Source organism: Microtus pennsylvanicus, chromosome 5 (assembly GCF_037038515.1).
Source record: "Microtus pennsylvanicus isolate mMicPen1 chromosome 5, mMicPen1.hap1, whole genome shotgun sequence".
Lineage (NCBI taxonomy): Eukaryota > Metazoa > Chordata > Mammalia > Rodentia > Cricetidae > Microtus > Microtus pennsylvanicus.
In genome coordinates this window covers 133,165,509-133,186,186 of record NC_134583.1, presented here as the reverse complement: position 1 = coordinate 133,186,186, position 20,678 = coordinate 133,165,509, and the positions used below count along the sequence as shown (strand labels likewise).

Here is a 20,678-nt window from a genome sequence, read left to right as displayed (position 1 = left end):
AGATTCTTAAAGGCTATTGGCTATTGGCCCTTTTCTTTAAATAAGAGAGTTTTAAATTCAATACAAAACTATATACACTAGGAACAGATATCAAGTGTAATTAGAATTACAACCACCATAAACAATATTAAGCAAGGAACATATGCTAAATGTTTTAATAAACATTCTATTTTATGAAGTCTAAATTTTGTATAGAAAATGGCTTGGCTAGATCATAAGAGGATGGGAACTATCACTATCTAATCTTCAACCCCATCGAAGGCCTGAGAAGTGAGATAATATTACTTGAGCAGGCAGAAAATACAATCAAGTAGCTTCCAAAGTGAGTAATATATGACAGAGACAATTAGCTAACTGAGCAGTCACCCAAAGTCTCATTTTGCAATGATGAAGCAACCAACTTTGGCTAAGGCCTAGCATAACTGACAGACCATTTTCAAAAGCAGGAAAATTTTCAAAACCATCTTATCCTGTCTTGGCAAGATTTGACAGTCCTGCTTATCCATTTCTGGATATCATGTAACTTGTCAGTGGTTGAGGCATTGTCAGTTCCTTGCCCAAAGGCCACTTTTGACAAAAAGAAAACAAGCTCCAAGTGGAGTGTCTTCAGTGCTCAACATTCTCCTGGGAATACATTGGTGCAATCATGTCTCATATCAACAGAATCCTAAGTTATTTAAATGTCATGTTCCACAGATCCTTGACGTGGTTGAAGAATGCCTATCTAGACAGAATACAATCTCTATGTATCTAAAGAACCTAATTGCTCTGACTGTATGTACAACAAACATGAACAACTATTGACCTATAATAATTAATACCTGTATAACTTAAAGACTAAAGTTTCATGTCCGAATATTGAATAATCTGTAAACAAATGTGTAACAAATTGATGGAGGTGGGTCTTGTATTTATCTGTTGCTTTCATTGGTTAATTAATAAGGAAAACTGCTTAGCCCTAATAGGACAGAAAATTAGGTAGGCGGAGTAGACAGAACAGAATGCTGGGAGAAAGAAGCTGAGTCAGTGAGTCGCCATGATTCTCCCACTCCAGACAGACACAGGTTAAGATCTTCCCTGGTAAGCCAGCTCGTGGTGATACACAGAATATTAGAAATAGGTTAGATCAATATGTAAGAGCTAGCCAATAAGAGGCTGGAACTAATGGGCCACACAGTGTTTAAAAGAATACAGTTTCCGTGTAATTATTTTGGGTAAAGCTAGCTGGGAAGCGGCCCGCCGCTCCTTACAACAACAAATGAGGACAATGACCTCAAAATGTAAACAATCTATAAGTATCTTGATCAGAGGTAGGAGTAATACATAATACAATATGAAAATATACTCTAAAAGTTATATCAATATACAAAATGTCCTAAACTGAGGAAGAAACATGCATATATACAATCTGACAAAATAACTTTGCATAGGTGTACAAATGTAAACAAAAGTAACAGATATAATTCGAACTTGTATCAATATACAAAAACTATACCAATGTAAATTATTCATAAATAATAGCTCATGAGTATTCACTCTATTACTCACTGTTACTATCCTCCCTTTTTTGAACAAACATAGTTTTTACCCTAACCCTCTATCTAATACAAGTAATAATCAACAACCTCTAAACAGTGTCCCAACCCTATGGACAAACTTTTTTGGGATGGGGGTGTCATCTTCTAGAATTGCTTTCTGCTGTCATGGGGGTGATGTTCTCTTAATGGGATCCTGAAAAATTAAAGTGATGGCTAAGTTTCAAAATTACTATCTTGCATAGTTGCAAACAATTTCTGAGCAGTCAATAGATAGTTTTTTTCAAGGTTCTTATTTGAAGTTCATGAGAAAGTTCACCATTTCAGCAGCTGGTACCCCAAAAAGCAGTCTTATAGTAGCTCTGTCTGCATCACAATGTCATCTCAAGTAGGTGGAGTTGTTGCTGTGGGGCCCCATCTTCTTCCTGGAAACTTCAAAGATTACTGAAGGAAAATGATCTGTAGGAAAATCTATTGTTCATCATGGAAAACTTAAACATCATTTATATAAACATACATTCAACGAAGAGAATATGATATGGACAAAATAGGCATGGGGAAAGTAAATACTTTTCCTAAAGTCTTTCTTCTGTCCCATACCAGATGGCTCCTGACAGGAGATGAAACGCTGAATGTTTCTTTTGACAACAAGCTTGGATTTAGAGCAGTACAGAGCCATTGTCCAACTCCAAAACCAGCTGAATATATGTATGTGTGTGTGTGTGTGTGTGTGTGTGTTTGTAAGTTTGTAAATGTAAGTATAACCCATCCCTGGATTCATAAACCATATTCTGTTTTCTAGATGTTCTTAGTGGATAGTTATTTTTTCTTCTGTCAACATTCAAACATCCAAAGTTTCTTGAATTTTTGATAATGTGTATTTTCCTGTAAAGATAAGAGTAGAGCCCTCTCCTAACCCTTATGAGCTTTACTTACCACCTGTATGATTGTTACCACTGCCAATGAGCTGTCCTTTCTCTTTTTCAAGAAGTTTCTCCTTTTCAAAGCGAATCTTTATTAATTTTGATGGTATCCATAATTCTTTTCTCCTGTAGAAACAAGAGTGAAACTCTTTCCCCAACATAGTAAATCTCTTGGTTTCCATTGTGAGGTCAACACATTCTTGAAATATTCTGGTTGATTCAATTCAGAAGTTTTTTCCATTATCCAATGCTTCTCTGCCGCTGTTGTTCCTTTCTTATTAGCATTAAGAAAAATTAAGGTTAATAAAACATTACGCAATCTATTTCTGGGGGTATTTTCCATCCCTTACTGTTTGTTCAGCATATCCTTTATAGTACAATTTGACCTTTCTATAACTGCCTGACCTGTAGGATTATTTGGTATAACTGTAATGTGCCTTATTTTATAATAAGCAAAAAACCATTTCATTGTCTTAGATACATATGTCAGATCATTGTCTGTCTTTATTTGTGCAGGTATATCCATGATGGCCATAACTTCCAATAAATGTGTGATTACTGAATCAGTTTTTTCTGAGCTCAAGGCAGTTGCCCATTGAAAACCTGAATATGTGTCTATGGTGTGGTATAAATATTTTAATTTACCAAATTCTGTAAAGCGGAACACATCCATCTGCCAGATCTCATTCTTCTGAGTACCCTTTAGGTTACTCCATGTAACCTAATGGCGTTTGACTATAGAAAGAGCAAGTAGGACATCTCTTTATAATTTCCTTAGCTTGTTTCCATGTAATAGAAAACTCTTTCTTTAAACCTTTGCTATTGACATGATGTTTTTTATGAAATTCAGAGGCCCACAACACATTTCCAATCAATAATTGATCAATTTCTGCATTACTTTGTGCTAGAGGACCTGGCAGGCCTGTATGGGATCGAATGTGTGTTATGTATATAGGACAAAACCTATTCCTGACTATATCTTGCACCTGGATGAATAAAGAAGTCAATTCTGTATCATCTGGTATAAATTCAGCAGTTTCAATATGCAAGACAACTCTTTCTGCATATTGTAAATCAGTAACTATATTGAGAGGTTCTTTAAAATACCTTAATACCATAAGAATAGCATATAATTCTGCCTTCTGGACAGAATTATAAGGGCTTTGTTTCACCTTACTTAATTCTTCTGATTTGTAACCTGCCTTCCCTGATTTATTTGCACCAGTATAAAATGTAAGAGCTCCAATTATTGGTGCATCATGTACAATTCAAGGAAGAATCCAAGAAGTTCTCTTTATAAGGTTAAGTCTATCACTTTTGAGATAATTGCTATTAATTTCTCTCAAAATATTAGCACAAGCTCTTTGCCAGGGTTCATTTTCTTCCCATAACTTTTTAATTTCATCAGCAGTAAAAGGCACTCTATAATCTCTGCTGGGTCTATACCTGCTAATTGACAAAGTCTCAATTTACCTTTTATAATTAATTCAGAGACTTTTTCCACTTAAGTTTTTAATTTTTTACGTGGTTTATGTGGTAAAAAGATCCATCATATGATGATATTGTCCCTCTGCGTTAAAATTCTTGTAGGAGAAATTCTCAAAGCCAATACAACTGGAATACAATGAAGATTAGGATTCACCCCATCAACATGAGACTCCTGTAATTCCTCCTCAACCATTGTCAATTCCTTTTCCACTTCAGCTGTTAATTCTCTGAGACTATTCAAGTCTTTATCACCATCTAAAATTCTGTTTAAATGAATTATTATATCAGGTGTTATCCCAACACCCAGTCATAGACTGGGAATGTCTCCTAATAATCTTTGAAAGTCCTTAACAGTCCGCAACTGGTTTCTCCTAATTTCTGCCTTTTGTGTCTAATTTTCTGTAAGCCTATTCTGTAATCTAGGTAATTAACAGACTCTCCTCTTCGAATCTTTTCAGGAGCAATTAGTAAGCCCCATTTAGGCAAGACTTTCTTTACTTCTTAAACATCCTGTCTAAAGTATCTGTATTTGAATCAAATAACAAAATGTCATCCATGCAATGGTAGATTATAGATTTAGGAAATGGCTTACATATTATTTTCAATTGCTGGCTGACAAAGTATTGGCATAGGGTGGGGCTATTGAGCATTTCCTGTGGGAGGATGGTCCATTGATATTTCCTAGTAGGCTGAGAATTATTATAAGTAGGCATTGTGAAGGCAAACTTTTCTCTGTCCTTTTCTTGTAAAGGTATAGTAAAGAAGCAATCCTTTAAATCCTTAGACATAATCTTTACAGCATGCATATTACTTTCCTGGAGGGACATTCTATCAATCAATCTGTCATACCCCTTTGATAGAGTCCAATTAATACATTCAATGGTGCAAATTCTCTCAAATAATGTTTCAGCACCCACTGTTGTTGATTGGGTTGTATGCACCAAATCAGCTGTTTCCTTCTCCTGAGTTCTAAATCTTCCTTTAAATAAATTATTATCAGTCTGTACCATTTCCAAAAGTATCTCAGTTGACTGAGTTTTGTTAGTTAAATTGGTTGTATCCTTCTTCAGATTTCCAACCTCTTTCCTGAGAAATGTGGTTTTAGTCTGAAAAGATGGTACCATTCTATAAATGCCTCATTTGTACCCTATTGTCAAACCATATTTTTACAAAAAATATTGAGGACAAGACTAATCCCCAGAATCAGAAATAGTGATGTAGAAGAGACATTATAGATAAGTCTTGTAAAACCTCACACATGGTGTAAGTAAAGAGGCTATTGAAACCTTAAAGGTTAGGTTGTCTGACATATTGCCCTTTTAAATTAGCAACTTATGATCTATATTTAGGACATTAAATCTTACCTGTGGTTTAATCAGCTGGATTGGGCTCAATAACTGTAACTTGCCAGTAGGTGTCTTGGGCCACCTACAAAACTAACCCAGCAGTCTGAAATCTGATTTGAGAGTGAAATGCTGAAAGATAAACCACAGACTGTGTGCTCTGCAGATGTCTCTAGAGCAGTAGACGAGGCAAATGCAAACGAATCATTAGAAAGAAGCAAATAGCTGGCTCAGACCAGGGAAACCACATCTCACCCTAATGTCCATGGTGTGCCCAGGTAGGAGGCAAACAGTAAGGTGCATGCATGGGGACTTGAAGCCAAAAGAGAAAATATAAAGAACTGCGGCTGATCTGTAGCAAGAAAAGCAGCTGCACAATATTCTATATTGAACTGCTCTATCCACACACAGGCTGCGGCTGGCTGAGGGAGGGCTCATGCCAAACTGAGTGCACTCTCAGCTGGCAGTGAGCAGCAGAGCTGGGGGATTCTAAAACCAAATGTTGGACACCAGATGAAGGTGTAAGTCATAAAACAATCCCACACCAGTTCAGAATTATGGATAATAAAAGGGTTATTTATTTAAGGGGAAAACTTACAGATCACTGTCCTAGACAACAGCCCTCTGCACTGCCAGGAACAGAGTCTAGCAACTGGAAGCAGGAGCAGGAAGCGCGCGTGAGAGACAGAGCACATGGCGACTGCAGCAGCTTTTTAAAGCAAAAGAGACCACACCCAAGTAGGCTGGTATCTTCAAGGCTGTTGGCTGAAGGAGCAGATTGTGCTCCCACAGCACTACTCTTCCTTCAAGGTCAGTTCCAAGTGTTGTTGAGGCAACTTCTACCCTCTGCATTCATTTTGCCTGTTCATAATTCCTCATGAAGTAATTTATTCATTAATTTGTATGAATGTGTATCTTTGTGTATGTGAATTGGTCTCCTTTTTGTAGGAAGTCGAAAAACTGACTAGAAAATACTCTATTTCTTTCTCAGGCATTGAATTCTGCTATTATTTAAGTTCATTTATAAATTTTGTTTTGTAAGCTTTACTGTGGTGAGATTAAAAACCCACACTCCCTGGGCCGTGGTAGCACATGCCTTTAATCCCAGCACCTGGGAGGCAGAGGTAGGCAGATCTCTGTGAGTTTGAGACCAACATGGTCTACAAGAGCTAGTTCCCGGACAGCTGGGGCTGTTAGGGAGAAACACTGCCTCAAAAAACCAAAAAAGAAAAAAAGAAAGGAAGGAAGGAAGGAAGAAAGAAATCTCACAATCATTTGGTAATTTGAATGAGATGACTGACTTCTCTCCTAACACCTCTAAATATACTTTTATAGGGTTATTGCATTGCTTCTAGGGCTATTTTTATATATCTCAGCTCCAATAAGGAGCCATAAACTTCCATAAGATAAAGGTCTTCCAAAATACAATGTCCCTTCATGATAAAGGTCTTGAAGAGAGCAGCAATACAAGGACCATGCCTAAACACAATGAAGGCAATATACAGCAAGCCAACAGCCAACACCAAACTAAATGGAGGGAAATTCCCAGCAAGTCCATTAAAATCAGGAACAAGACAAGGTTGTCCACTCTCTCCATATCTATTCAATATAGTTCTCAAGGTCCTAGATAGAGCAATAAGACACCAAAAGGAGATCAGGTGGATACAAATTGGAAAAGAAGAAGTCAAACTCTCACTGTTTGCTGATTATATGATAGTTTACATAAGTGATCCCAAAAATTATACCAAGGAACTTCTACAACTCATAAACACTTTCAGCAATGTATCAGGATACAAAATTAACTAAAAAAAAGTCAATAGCCCTCCTGTACACAGGTGATAAAAGGGCTGGGAAAGAAATCAGAGAATCAACACCCTTCAAAATAGTGACAAATAGCATAAAATATCTTAGAGTAACTCTAACCAAACAAGTGAAAGACTTTTATGACAAGAACTTTAAATCTTTGAAGAAAGAAATTGAAGAAGACACCAGAAAGTGAAAAGATCTCTCATGCTCTTGGTTAGGCAGAATTAACATAGTAAAAATGGCAATCTTACCAAAAGCAATCTATAGATTCAATGCAATGCCCATCAAAATCCCAGCAAAATTCTTCAAAAACCTCGAAAGAACAATACTCAACTTCATATGGAGAAGCAAAAATCCCAAGATAGCCAAAACAATACTGTACAATAAAAGAACTTCTGGAGGCATCACCATCCTTGCCTTTGAACTTTATTACAGAGCTACAGTACTGAAAACAGCATCATATTGGCATTAAAACAGACAGGAAGACCAATGGAACTGAATAGAAAACCCGGATATCAATTCATAGATCTTTCAACACCTGATTTTTGACAAGGAAGCAAAAATTATCAAATAAAAAAAACAAAGCATATTTAACAAGTGGTACTGGCGTAACTGGATATCAACATGTAGAAGAATGAAAATAGATCCATATCTGTCACCATGCACAAAACTCAAGTCCAAATAGATCAAAGACTTCAGCATAAAGCCAGCCACACTGAACCTTATAAAAGAGAAAGTGGGAAGTACACGTGAACACATTGGTGCAGGAGACCACTTCCTAAATATAACCTCAGCAGCACAGACACTGAGAGAAACAATAAGTGGGACCTCCTGAAACTGAAAAGCTTCTGTAAAGCAAAGGGCACGGTCAACAAGACAAAACAACAGCCTACAGAATGGGAAAAGATCTTCACTAACCCCACATCAGACAGAGGGCTGATCTCCAAAATATATGAAGAACTCAAGAAACTGGATACCAAAAGAACACATAATTCTTCCTTAAGTTGTTTTCCATGGTGTCTGTGTGAGTGAGGAGAAACAGTAGCTGATGTGCTCCTTGACAGAGGAGCCCTTTCTGTCTTGCTCATAGCTACTTCCTGTCTCACACTTGAAGATTATAGAGGGAGACAATAGCTTATCTAAAAGTTAACCTGTCATTTGTGTTCTTCCAGATGAATGGCGGCGTGACTAAACAGGAAGAAGCACAGCACCTTGGTCATTTTTCCTCATCCCAACTTGGAAGGTCCAAATGTCTTTGACTCCAGGTTTGCTTTGTCTTCCTCTTAATTGATGCATAGTTGAGGACCCACTTATTTGGGGGATCAATCAAATAAAATCAAGCCAGAAAAATGATTTCAAACTTCTTGGACTTGTATATTGTGATGGCAGAAGATTGTGCTAAAGATAATCTTCTGAAGGGCAAAGGCTGGCCGCTTGTATTTCATAGGCTTAGTTTAAATATACTGTCCTGCAATAGCATAGACATGTCTATTTCCTGAAGTATGTTCAAAGAAAGAAAAAGTCTGTGTCTTGCTTGGAGTGGTTTTATTTAAACATGAAAAAGAGTATGTGTATGGGGGGGTATATAACACACACATATGTGAGCATGCATAATTTACTCACTCTTTTCCCTTTATTTAGTTATCATCCTAATTTGCAGCTCAGAAGATGCAAAAAGCATTCTGCAGGCTGCAGAGAACCTGGAACTCCATACTGGAGAATTTTCTTTCATCCTTTGCAGCAGCTGGAGGTAGGGGTCTATCTACTGGTCAGTGGCTCTATAGTAATGAGGTGACAAGAAGGACCGTGTAACAGGATGTGAATGGGAGCCAGATACTCAGTACAGCTCTGGGAGGTCAGTACTCTTGAAGGTTTGTCTTAACACCAGGGATGAGGACCCAGGGATACAGTTCACTCAGTGGTACTTGACATACAGATATGAGCTCCACTTTGGTCCTCAGAACTGACTTTAAAAGGCTTGGTATCCCACACTCGGAATCCCTGTTCTGGGGAGATAGGGAATAGATTGCTTCCTAGGGTTTTATTGCTACCTGAACTAGCCTGGTTGGTGAGCTTCAGGCCAGTGAAAGGCTCTATTTAAAAATACAAGAGGATGGAATAGAAAATAATACTCAAGGTTGACCTCTGGTCTCCACACATGTACATACACATATGTGTACATGCACTTGCACACACAAATACACACACACACACCATCATATGAGCATGACGTACACACACACACACACACACACACACTCAAGTAGACCAAGACGTTCGAACTGAAAACATTTTCCCAGAGTTCCTCTGCACAGTTAATGAGGGACTAGGTCTGGACTGGAATGAGGCTAGCTGGCTCTGGAGTCCAGCCTCTGCCCTCCATGTGAGCATACACCAGCTAAACTCTTATTTCCGGCAGGTACATAAGCCTATCGGAAGGACTCTCAGACTGCTGTCATTTCTGCTCTTCCATAGATTTCCCCATGTCTGTGTTGAGCCTAACAAAGACCTGTAGAGGCCATTGCACTGGCCCAGGGAGGCAATTCTCAGGTGGTCTGCTTCTTTGGTAGTGGTGGGATAGGCTGAAGAGCCACGCACTTGCCACAGTGCTGTTAGATATTGGACCAATGCTGCTGCAAGGCAAACGTGATTAGCTGGTGTAGGAAGTCCTACTGTACATGTGTTGCTTTGGTTAAGGAATAAAGAAACTGCCTTGGCCTGTGATAGGACAGAATAGAGCTGGACGGGGTGGGAGGGACTAAATTAAATGCTGGGAGGAAGAAGGTGGAGTCAGGGAGAAGTCGTGTAGCCCCATTGGGGACAGATGGCAGAAGCCGGAAGGAATCTTACAGCCACGTGGCGATACACAATTAATAGAAATCGGTTAACCAAGGATATAAGAGCTAGCTAGCAATATGCTTAAGTGATTGGCTGAGAGTGATTTAAATAATATAGTTTCTTTGTGATTATTTCGGGAGTCTGGGCAGTCAGGAAATGAGTCTAAGCACCCAGGAATGAAAAAGTGGCCTCCTCCAATAATTATGCTCCCAACTTTAAACCAAGATGAAGGTAAGGCGAGTAAGATGCCTCATCTGTGATCTCTCCTCTCCCAAGTTCCCCAGCTGATGTTTCAGACTGAGTCCTTTCATTTGTTAGTTTCTTTTACAGAATAATAAGTGGAACCCCAGAGAGATGAAATAACTTATCCAATGCTGCACAGCTACCACAAGTATATTCTGGCTCTCAGTATTGTATTCTAGACCCCAAGGTCTGCACATATTCCACTAAAGGCATCTAGAAGGACCGCTTGACTTTCTTTCACTGTGTTTCCGTGGTGTAGTCTTCAGTAGATTTGCTTTCTAAAACGAGCTTATTTTATTTAGTGAGAAGGAGGTAAAGGGGGCCAAGTGGATGTAGAGAGGGATAATAATGACCATATTTCTCTTCCTTCATCAGGAAGTATATTGGGTGGCCAAACTGCCTCAGATTTCTTTGGGTGGCAGCTGGAAATCTATCTCTCTCTACTTCCCCGGGTATCCTCCTGCCTTCTACCCCCTTTCTTCCCTGTTCCCTCCTCTCTACTTGCAGGTAGATGGTAAGAGGAGAGGCTGGAACAACCCTTAGGATTGTCAGATAACCCCTTCCAACCTTTCTTCTTCCTCCTAAGACTGTAAGGATCACTGCCAACTGTTTTATAGTACAGGAAGAACACAGAGTGTAAAGTATGCCGTGAAACATTGATACAATTGAGTTCATCCTGCTTCTTAAAACAATGCACAGATCCATTTGACAAAAACAGCTAGGTTTATGTTGCAAAAAAAAAAATCAAACTGCAGAGCAACAATCTTAGTTATGTAAAAATACATTCTTTGTATGTATATGTACACACATACCTATGCATGTGTGTTTCCATTTATGTTTATACTAGGGAATTTGGGATACATGCAGTAAGAGGTACTTGTCAGGGATAATAACACAGATGATAGCAATGATACTAAACCCTGAAATCACAAGGCAAAATGGAGACCAGACTGTCCTAAACGTGTTCTGTTTAGCGATCTTTGCTGTTACATAAGCTTTCTGTGTCTTAGGTCCTTGGCACACCACTATCTTCTTTCTTCTTTACTCTTTGACCTACTTCCTGCTGCATGTGTGCCCAGCCAGCAAACATGTACCCAGGAATACAGCACGTTCTGGGTTTATTTCATTTCTAAGAATCAGCATCTAACAGCAATTAAGAGTTCTCTGCTGCCTTGAATGTAGTTGGGACCCATGAATCATTTCCTAAGGCACGGTGAAATTTACTGTTACTTTTTAGGACAGTTTTTCGACAGAAGTGCTGAGAAATGACACGGTCTATGAGTTGGTGTTTCTCATCGCCCCCTGCTCCTATGGAGATGGTGGCTTCTGCAAACAAGCCTAGGAGAGGCAGAGAGGGCCGCCCTTCCAAAGTGCCATTGCCTCCGAGGAGCAGGTCTGGCAGTGGTTTGTGTACAGTCAATTGTGCTTTTATCTTTCTTAATTCTCACCTGACCCCGCAACACACACACCATTGTCTTCCTTAGCCTAAATTAAACAGCGGTTTGACGATCTTTTGTGAAGTCCATGCTCATGACCACAGAGTTATGGGATGGGAAGCCACTGTGGAGCCTTGGACTAAATTACCATATTTCTTCATAGCTGGGTCTCCTCAGACATGAACCAGAACCATTAATGGCATCTGCCTTCCAGGCTGGCCCTGAGTGTCCACCAATACACTATGTTGATGTAGCAAACGAGCTGCCATTGGGTCCTCAGGCTGTTCCGATTGCCTTTGTCGTGAGGACAACAGGATGAATAGCCAGGGTGAAACAGTCAAATATGGAACCTGCACAGTTCAGTCAAGCAGATTGGCTCTGTCAGAACAGTCATGAGAGAATAATAGAGAAATATGAGTGTGTAAAGAAGAACTTAGGGAATGTTTTACAGAGAACACCGTCAAGAGAGGAAGCTACTTCCACTCTGGGGCCATGCTGAGACACTGAAGATGGGGTTTGATGAGGAGTGAGGGTTGGACTGTGGACCCTACCAGGGTGAAACGATGGCTTATTTCTGGGTATCTCTTTTACAGCTGCTGTAGGGGTGTTGGAGGGAGTGAGCCACTTGTTGGTTCCCAGCTGCTCATCCCCGAAATAATAACACAGAAACTATATTAATTAAATCACTGCTTGACCCATTAGCTCTAGCTTCTTATTGGCTAACTCTTACATATCAATTTAACCCATGTCCATTAATCAGAGTAATTACCAGCTAAAGGTTCCAGTATCTATCTCCAGTGGCTCCATGGCTTTTCTCTACTTCACCCTTCTTTTCCCCAGCATTTAGCCTAGTTTTCCATGCCTACCTAAGTTCTGCCTTGCTATATAGGTCCAAAGAAGTTTCTTTATTCATTAATGGTACTCACAGCACACAGAGGGGAATCTCACATCACATCCCCTTTTCTGTTTAAAAGGAAGGTTTTTCATTTTAACATAGAAAATTACATAGGGGGAAGCATCTAGCACTGAGTAGGCACCTATGAAAGCAGACCAATACAATAATGTAAATTCATGTAAAACACTAGACATTTTTTGATATATATACTTACACATATACACACAGTTATTTGTTTTTGTCCGTGTTATTCAAGACAGGGTCTCTCAGTGAAATCCTGGCTATCCTGGAATGATAGCAGACCAGATTGATCTTGAACTCACAGAGATCCACCTACCTCTCACTTCTGAGAGCTAGGATTAAAGGCGTGGCTCACCCAGTCAAAATCAGTTCTTCCCCATGGACTGTGTAGATGACAACATCCTATTATGATGTCAGAGCTTTCTGAACTCACAAAGATCCACTTTGGGCTTTAAAGGGGTTTTGCAGAGATTGTGGGTATGACCCTTTTCAGGATTCCGGGGCAGAATACAGAAACACAATATTTCAACTGTGGCTTCTTAGGGACTTTGCCTTTGATGCCCCAGCTGGATCCCATTCCCAGTGGTGTCCAGAAGAAGCCCTGACCCCCTAAGGCAGTGAATCATGGGGACATCTACAGGCCCAAACCCACATTCAGTAAAGTCACTTTCTTATGAAGTCTGCCTCCCAGAGACTCATATGGACATTAGGACCCTCCCTGTGCTGTTCTGGGCTCCCAGAAAGTCCTGCAAAAATCCTTTGTATTGTTTTCTCAGCTAGAAACCAATGAGGAAATGAAAAGGAATGCCAGTGCTTAATTCAATGTCTACCTGTCCACTACGGTGAACCCAGACTCTATGTGAGACATTTTCCCTCCCTTATTCTTTGAGAAAAGCAAGTTGCAGCATAGACCAGCACAAAATAACTATAACAAACCAAATGCTCAGTCTGGCAGGAGAGTGTATGTTTCATGCAGGCAGTGACATTTGGTCTGTGAACTATCAAAATCCTGGCTATGCATTAAGATTTGTCTGTGCCAGTTATAGCTGACACCTGTAGCATTGGTACAAGACCTTTGTAAAACACGGTGTAAGCTACAAGACTGGGAGCTATTCTACCTGGGGAAAAAGACGTTGCTTTCCCTGAATTACATGACTAGAGGCTAGATTTGAAGTTTAAAGGGTCTAGGGAAATAGAAACACACTTGTCAGGCCACCAGAGGTTTGCATTCTGGGGCTGAAGCCTGTTTGCTTTGTTCTTGTTTGTTTATTCATGTGTGTGTACATTCACACACGTGCGCACGCATGGGGTCATGTTTATGCCATGGCTTAAATATGTTTCTACAAGAACAACTTCAGGGAGTTAGTTCTGTCCTTTTATCATGAGAGTCCCAGGGTCCCAACTGGGTCATTAGACTTCACAGCAGGTACCAACGTGACCCACAGAAACACCTCTCTCTAGTCCCTGGTTTGTTTTTTTAATGCATGTCTCAGTTGCTCTTGATGTGTATGAGGTGAAGACCGGTGGCATAAATGCACTGAACACGAACCTTTGTCTTTTCTGCTTTAAAGGCCTTGAAGGAATGCCTCTAATATCTCTTGACTTCATGGCTCCCTTCCTGGAGGCAGACCTGGCTGCGGATTTCATCCCGAGCTTTACAAAACTGAGCCTCCTACTGTAACAGGCAAGCACGACAGCTCAGAGGAGGTAGTAGGGACAGTTTCTCAACAATGCTGTCTTTGCGACCAGAAAACCCTTCTGTGTGAAGCTGTTCTGTGCTTGTGGACAGTGAGAAGTAGCACCCTCTAGCTAGAACTGTTGTTTTCCGATACCATCAGTATCTCCCAGGGGCACCATTGCCCACCTTCCCTGTTTAGAGCCATCTCTCTAGGGAACCTCGGTCCTGAGATTTGAGTCTTAGAGCTTCCTTCAAGGAGGCAGAAATAATCTGGGCAGGAGGATATAGCTGAATGACTGGCTAGGAGTCTGACTTTTGAATTAGATATACCATGCCCGGAGAATGCATAGTTCGTGTTCAACCCAAGTGTTGGAGTCATTCCTATGTTCTTACTATAGAAGTTTCTGTTAAAAAATGAAGCGACTATACTGGCCATGCTAGCACGGTAGGATCTCAGGGACATGCTTACCTCTGCTCATAGGTGGGCCTGCGTAATGGCTGTCTCTGCCTCTAGGTATGGCTGCACCTGCTGTGGTTCTCACAGGGACAATTCTGGTTCTGGCCACAGTGGCTGCCATTGCTGGTCTGGTGTTATGGATGCTGAGAGGAAAAGCGCAGTTGTCATGGAAACACCTTGCAGCAGATCCGTTATGACAACATCACTGTCCTTCCCCAGCACAAGCGGAGGCCACACATTTCCCTGGTGACTTGCAAAGGGATTTCCACAGGAACTTATGAGGGCTAGGGGGCGGCTCACTGTTCAAGTGAGCAATCAGAAGAGACTCAAGACCTGAGCTAAGTTTCTAGGTTACATTTGTCTGAGAATGCTTCCCTGCCTCCAAAAACTCAAAATTTAACATTAAACTACATCTGTCTCTATTATACATCTGTACAATGCACCCACATCTCCATTCCTCCTTTCACCTCTCTCCCCCAAAACATCTTCATTTCTCTCCTGACTTCATGCCTCCCAACACTAAGTCCATACGCAAATGTGTGCGGGGTCACCCACTGGGGCATCGGCAGCCTACTGATGAACACCTACTCTACTCTGAAAGCGACTCTCTTTTTCTCCCTCAGCAACTAAAACTTCCCAGATCTCATCCATGCTCCATGTTGGACTTTAAAACCAGCTCGATCTCATGTTGAGTTTGTGTTGGTAACCAACCACGTGTCTGTGAATTCCCCAAGGCCAGCCTTCCACTCATCCAGTGCTTACAGTCTTTCAGTCCCCTCTTCCACAACACTCCCTGAGCCTTGTGGGGGACAGGTGGTTGATATATGGTTCCATCTGTGGCCGAGACTTGGCTTTTGACTCTTTAGAAATGTCTGGTAGTCTTCTAAAGCTCAACACTTTTGTGGGGTGTTCCTGTGGAGCCTCTAGTCCTATTGGAAACATTAACCCCTTTAACCTACCAATGTGTGCTGCAAATAATTCATTTGCATAACACTCATTGCGATCTCCTATCCAGGGTAACCCAAGCACAGTTCAAGGCTTCAGGATGCCCCAGAGGGATGCACAGGGGTGTCTCCACGGTGAGGTGGAAGCTCTGAAATGGAAAGAAACTTGAAGGTTTCTTAGAGGAGGTAACATTCGAGATGAATGAATTGCTAGCAATGACAAGGAGAGAAGTCACATAGAATGTCAGAACATCAGGATATTAGAACATGTCATGCTGAAGGCTAGGAAGATTGGCTGGTACCAAGTCTTGGAGATTTTGGTGTCCTAAAACCAAGAGATGGGTTTCTATTAGTCAAGCTACTTCCAAATGTCCCCAGGGATTTGGGTTTCCTCTTCCATCTCCACACCCAGAGCTGTAATCTGATTTGCTTGGTTTTGTACATAAGGGTTTTATCAATATTCACTGTAAACAGGATTAGGCTCCTATGTTCTGAAGGTGTGAAAAAGTGTTGAAAATATTAAACATAGAGGTAACCAAGTCTCACTCTGAAAGTTGACTCCCTCCCATCTCTCTTTGAGTACCATAGCTAGAACTTGAATGTAGACAGTCTGGCCTTAGAGCCTATCCTACTGGTGGTGGTGCTGATGCTAAGAAAGGCATGTAGCAAGTAGATACATTTTGGATCAGAAAGATCAGAGTTCAAGGACTAGCTTTTCTAGGTATTGACTATGTGATCTCGTAATTTTTCCTCCTTTGTAAAAAGAGATTTCCTTGTCCCACCCCATCCAGCAGCCACTTCTAAATAATCACTCAGAAGCTTAATAGTAATTACAAACGGCTGGGTCTATAGTTCAGGCTTATTACTAACTATCTCTTACATTTAAATTAACCCATCTCTATTAATCTATGCATTGCCTCTTGGTCTCTGGCTTTACTGGTCCTCTGGTATATTGTTTCTTGGACAGCTGGCTTGCATCTCTCCTGATTCTGTCCCTTTTTCCCCATGTATTCAGTCTGGCTTTCCCACCTAGATAGTCACTGCCTTGCTATAGGTCAAAGTAACTTTTATTATCAACTGATGAGAGCAACATATATTCACAGCATACAGAAGGGCTATCCTGTAGCATTCCCCCTTTCTGTCTAATCAAAAAGTAAGGTTTTAACTTTAACATAGTAAAATTATAAACAATAAAACAGTTATCAAGTAAGACTTATAGTTACAATATCTACTCTATTTGTATTTTAAAAAATTAAAAATATTTAATTATCTATCCCATCTTGGTGAGTTTAAAGTATTATATCTAATTTACCTTTTTATCATAACAAAGAAAAATTATAATTATAACTATCTAGTCTTCAACTCCATCCAAAATTTGAGAAGGAAATAATATTATTACCTGAGTAAGAGGGAAATGCAGGTTATTGACTTCCAAGAGTGTAAGAAATGACAAAAACTGCTAGCTGCCTGAACAGTCACCCAAGTTTCCTCTGTAATGTTGAAACATCCTTCTTTGGCCTACAGGTCCAGCATATCTGATAAACTTTTCTGTGAATCAGAAAAAAATTTTAAGCAATCCATTTATTTATTTATTTTTATTTTATTTAAGTGTTTTGTTGTTTTTAATTGACGCACACATTTTTCTCCACTCCCCTCCCTTCCTCTCCACTCCCCTTCTACTCTCTCCCATGGTCCCCATGCTCCCAATTTACTCAGGAGATCTTGTCTTTTTCTACTTTCTATGTAGATTTGATCCATGTATGTCTCTTTTAGGGTCCTCATTGTTGTTAGGTTCTCTGGGATTATGAATTGTAGGCTAGTTTTTCTTTGCTTTATTTCTAAAAGCCACTTATGAATGAGTACATATGATATTTGTCTTTCTGGGTCTGAGTTACCTCACTCAATATTATGTTTTCTAGATCCATACATTTGCCCGTAAATTTCAAGATGTCATTATTTTTTTCTGCTGTTTAGTACTCCATTGTGTAAATTTTTCTTATCCATTCTTTAGTCAAGGGTCATTTAGGTTGTTTCCAGGTTTTGGCTATGATGAACAATGCTGCTATGAACATATTTGAGCACATATCCTTGTGGTATGATTGAGTATCCTTTGGATATATAGAATCAGGGAAATTTGAAGGACTGTTTTACCTTGCCTTGACAAAATTTGGCATTCACCTTTTTTTGTGTCTGACTGATTCAGTTTGGACAGTAACTGTCAGCAATTGAAGCAAGGGCACATTCTGTGCCCACATGGCTAGCTTTTACCATGAAGAAAATAAATTCCATATAGAGTTTCTGCAATGCCCATAATCTTTTCTGGAGTACATTGGTGCTATCAGGAGCTGACATGTCTCACTGTCCTAAAAAATCTGTTATTAAAAGATTTTAAATGCCATATTATGTAGGTCTTCGAAATGTTTGAAGAATACCTATCTATCTGAAATATATTTTTATATATGTAGAAAACCTTATTAATAAGACTATAAGTTTGGCTATTATAGATGATTAACTGCATTTTTTCTAAATTGGTATTTTTAATTATGCCTTACATTTTTGATTGAGCTATAAAGATATAATACCTTAAACAAGAGTAAAAATATAGAGTGAGCATAACTAAATTAACCTTAAATTTATATCAATAAACTAAAATCCATACCAATGTAAAATATTTTGAGGTTAACAGTTGTTTTATATATTAAGGTAGAGTCAATAATCTACCTGTTTATCCTATTTCTGTATCACTCCTGAGAGCAACCAAGCTGTGCTTGTTTTCCAGCCATGCCAACGAGGCACACCTGTGTCAGGTACAACATTAGCAGCACATCTGCTGTGAAGATTTCTGCAGATCATAGATCCTTTGTCAAGAGCCCACAGGGTGAAGAGATGCTTATGCCTCTGTGGGACTGAACCAGGCACTTCTCTGCATATGAAAGTTAATGTGAATGTCTGTCCTGTTCTCCAGATGAATTTGGTCAGGCCAGGCATTATGAATACTAGGACATCCTCCAAGCAAAACCCCAGGAGCTTTGTGTCTCCAGACTGGTGTTTCTCTAACTTTGAGAACTGAGACACAATAAACTTTTTAAAAATGCAGAAAAGGTATGTACAAATATTACATCTTACTTTAAAAAGAACTTAAGAAATGTTTCTAGAGTGAAGATTTGGGGTCAGCAGAGTGGAGGCTGAGATTCTGCGTTTCGACAAGCTCCCCTGTGATTCCTATACTCGTGAGTTGATCAGACATAGAACTCCCAGTAGAACCTTCTGTGGGATGGCAATACCCCAAAGCTACCATCGCCACTAGCTACAAGCGGCTGAACAGTATTGTCTCCAGGGGAACTGAATGTTAGTGGTAATTACATTTAAATAGCTAGGGAGCTGCAGTGATGACTTGGCCAATACAGCTCTCACTGCATAAGCATGGGGGCTTGAGTTTCAGTCCCCAGCAACCACATAGGCCAGCAACCAGGAGTGGCAACACATGCCTACAACACCAGTGCTGGAGAGGTAGAGATGGCTAGCTAGCCAGTCAGTCTGGCTGACCTGATGAACTTCAGATTCAGCAAGAGACCCTGTCTCAAAAGTAAGGCGGAAACCAATATAAGAAAGCCCCTTACACTGACCTCTGGTACCATATGCGTGCCCAGCTATAGATACACAATTTAAGTAGTCCCATGTGGCCAGTGGCAAATTTAGTAGGTAGCACAGTCTCAGAGTGTGGATTCATTTATCCCGGACTTTAATGACTCTGTGGTGGCTACTGGTACCTCTGCAGTGCGAAACTGGTCTGCTATGGAAGCTCAGACATTACTTCCCCCATCCTTTCTCAGTTGGCCTTGAATGCCCCAGGGCACATGCTGAGTCACCCTCTAAAAGCTCAGCTGCCTTTGGGGAAGGTTAAATAGGTCCCGGGAAATGGAGGCAGAAAATGCCAAGCAAAGCAATCACTGGCTGTTGCTCTAAAGTGCGGTTTCAACTTCTGGCAGTGTCAAGTCCACTTCGTCTTCCCCACCCCAGCTGGAGCCTTCTCCTCATCCTTCAGGGTTCAGCACAGGCATCACTTCTTCCTGGAATCTTTTCCTCAGTACCCACGGGCACCCCTTCCTTCATAGACATCCTGTCTCCATCCCGAACCCTTCACCCTTGCTTCTGCACCGAAAGGGGCAGATCTCGGATGATACTGAGCTGATCTGAGCCTTGCCTTCCCTGGGGTTTGCAGACCACATCGTTCCTTCTGACCAGCTTCTTTCTCATCATTATACGTTTTTGTGCTCAGGGATTGAATGACTCTAAAAGCAGACAGAATAGGTATGCCATTTCACACAAGGTTTATGTGCCAAGTGTTGCTTTAACTCATCCCATCCTTCCCCAAACCATATAAATTTGGTGGCGGTGGCCCCTGACATTTTGCAGAGTGAGAAAGAGAGACTGGGAGAAGCTAAACTGAACTGTCACAATGAACTTGAACTAGGCACCTGACTCCAGATGTAAGGCATCAACTTACTATTTTCTTGGATGATGATGAGACATAGAAGAGAGAGTTGCTCTTGGAATCAGATATTCAGATCTGGCTGATGACCACACATGTGCCTCCCTGGATAAGCTACCCAGCCTCAGTGATCCTGTCCAGAACGGGGCTAACCACAGGTACCTTGAAGGGCTGTGATGGCAGTTGAAGGAGACCTTACTGCTGAACAGTTCGAGGCCTGTAACAACCACAGTGTCACCAAGGAGGTTGACGGGTCCGTGAAGAGCTGGATGCTATATTTCATGGATGGCTTTCTCCTCACTTTTCTCATTCCCCTTTCTTGCCTTTTCTGGATCATCCTGAGTTAGGAACATTCTACTTTGGGACTGGAGAGATGACTTAGTGGTTAAGAGCACTGGTTGCTTTTCCAGAGAACCTGAGTTTGGTTCTTACCACAGCATGGCAGCTCACAACCACCGGTAACTCCCCTGGGATGGGACTCCTATCCCAGGGGATCTAATGCCCTCTTCTGTTCTCTTCAGGCAGTGCACACTGGGGTTTATAGACATACATGCAGGCAAAAACACCTATGCGTTTAAA

General features: G+C 40.6%; 1 pseudogene; it reads left to right on the top strand.

The window, feature by feature from the left end:
- Positions 1-20,678, top strand: part of LOC142851430 (guanylate cyclase 2G-like) — a 41,179-nt pseudogene that overhangs the window by 1,417 nt on the left and 19,084 nt on the right.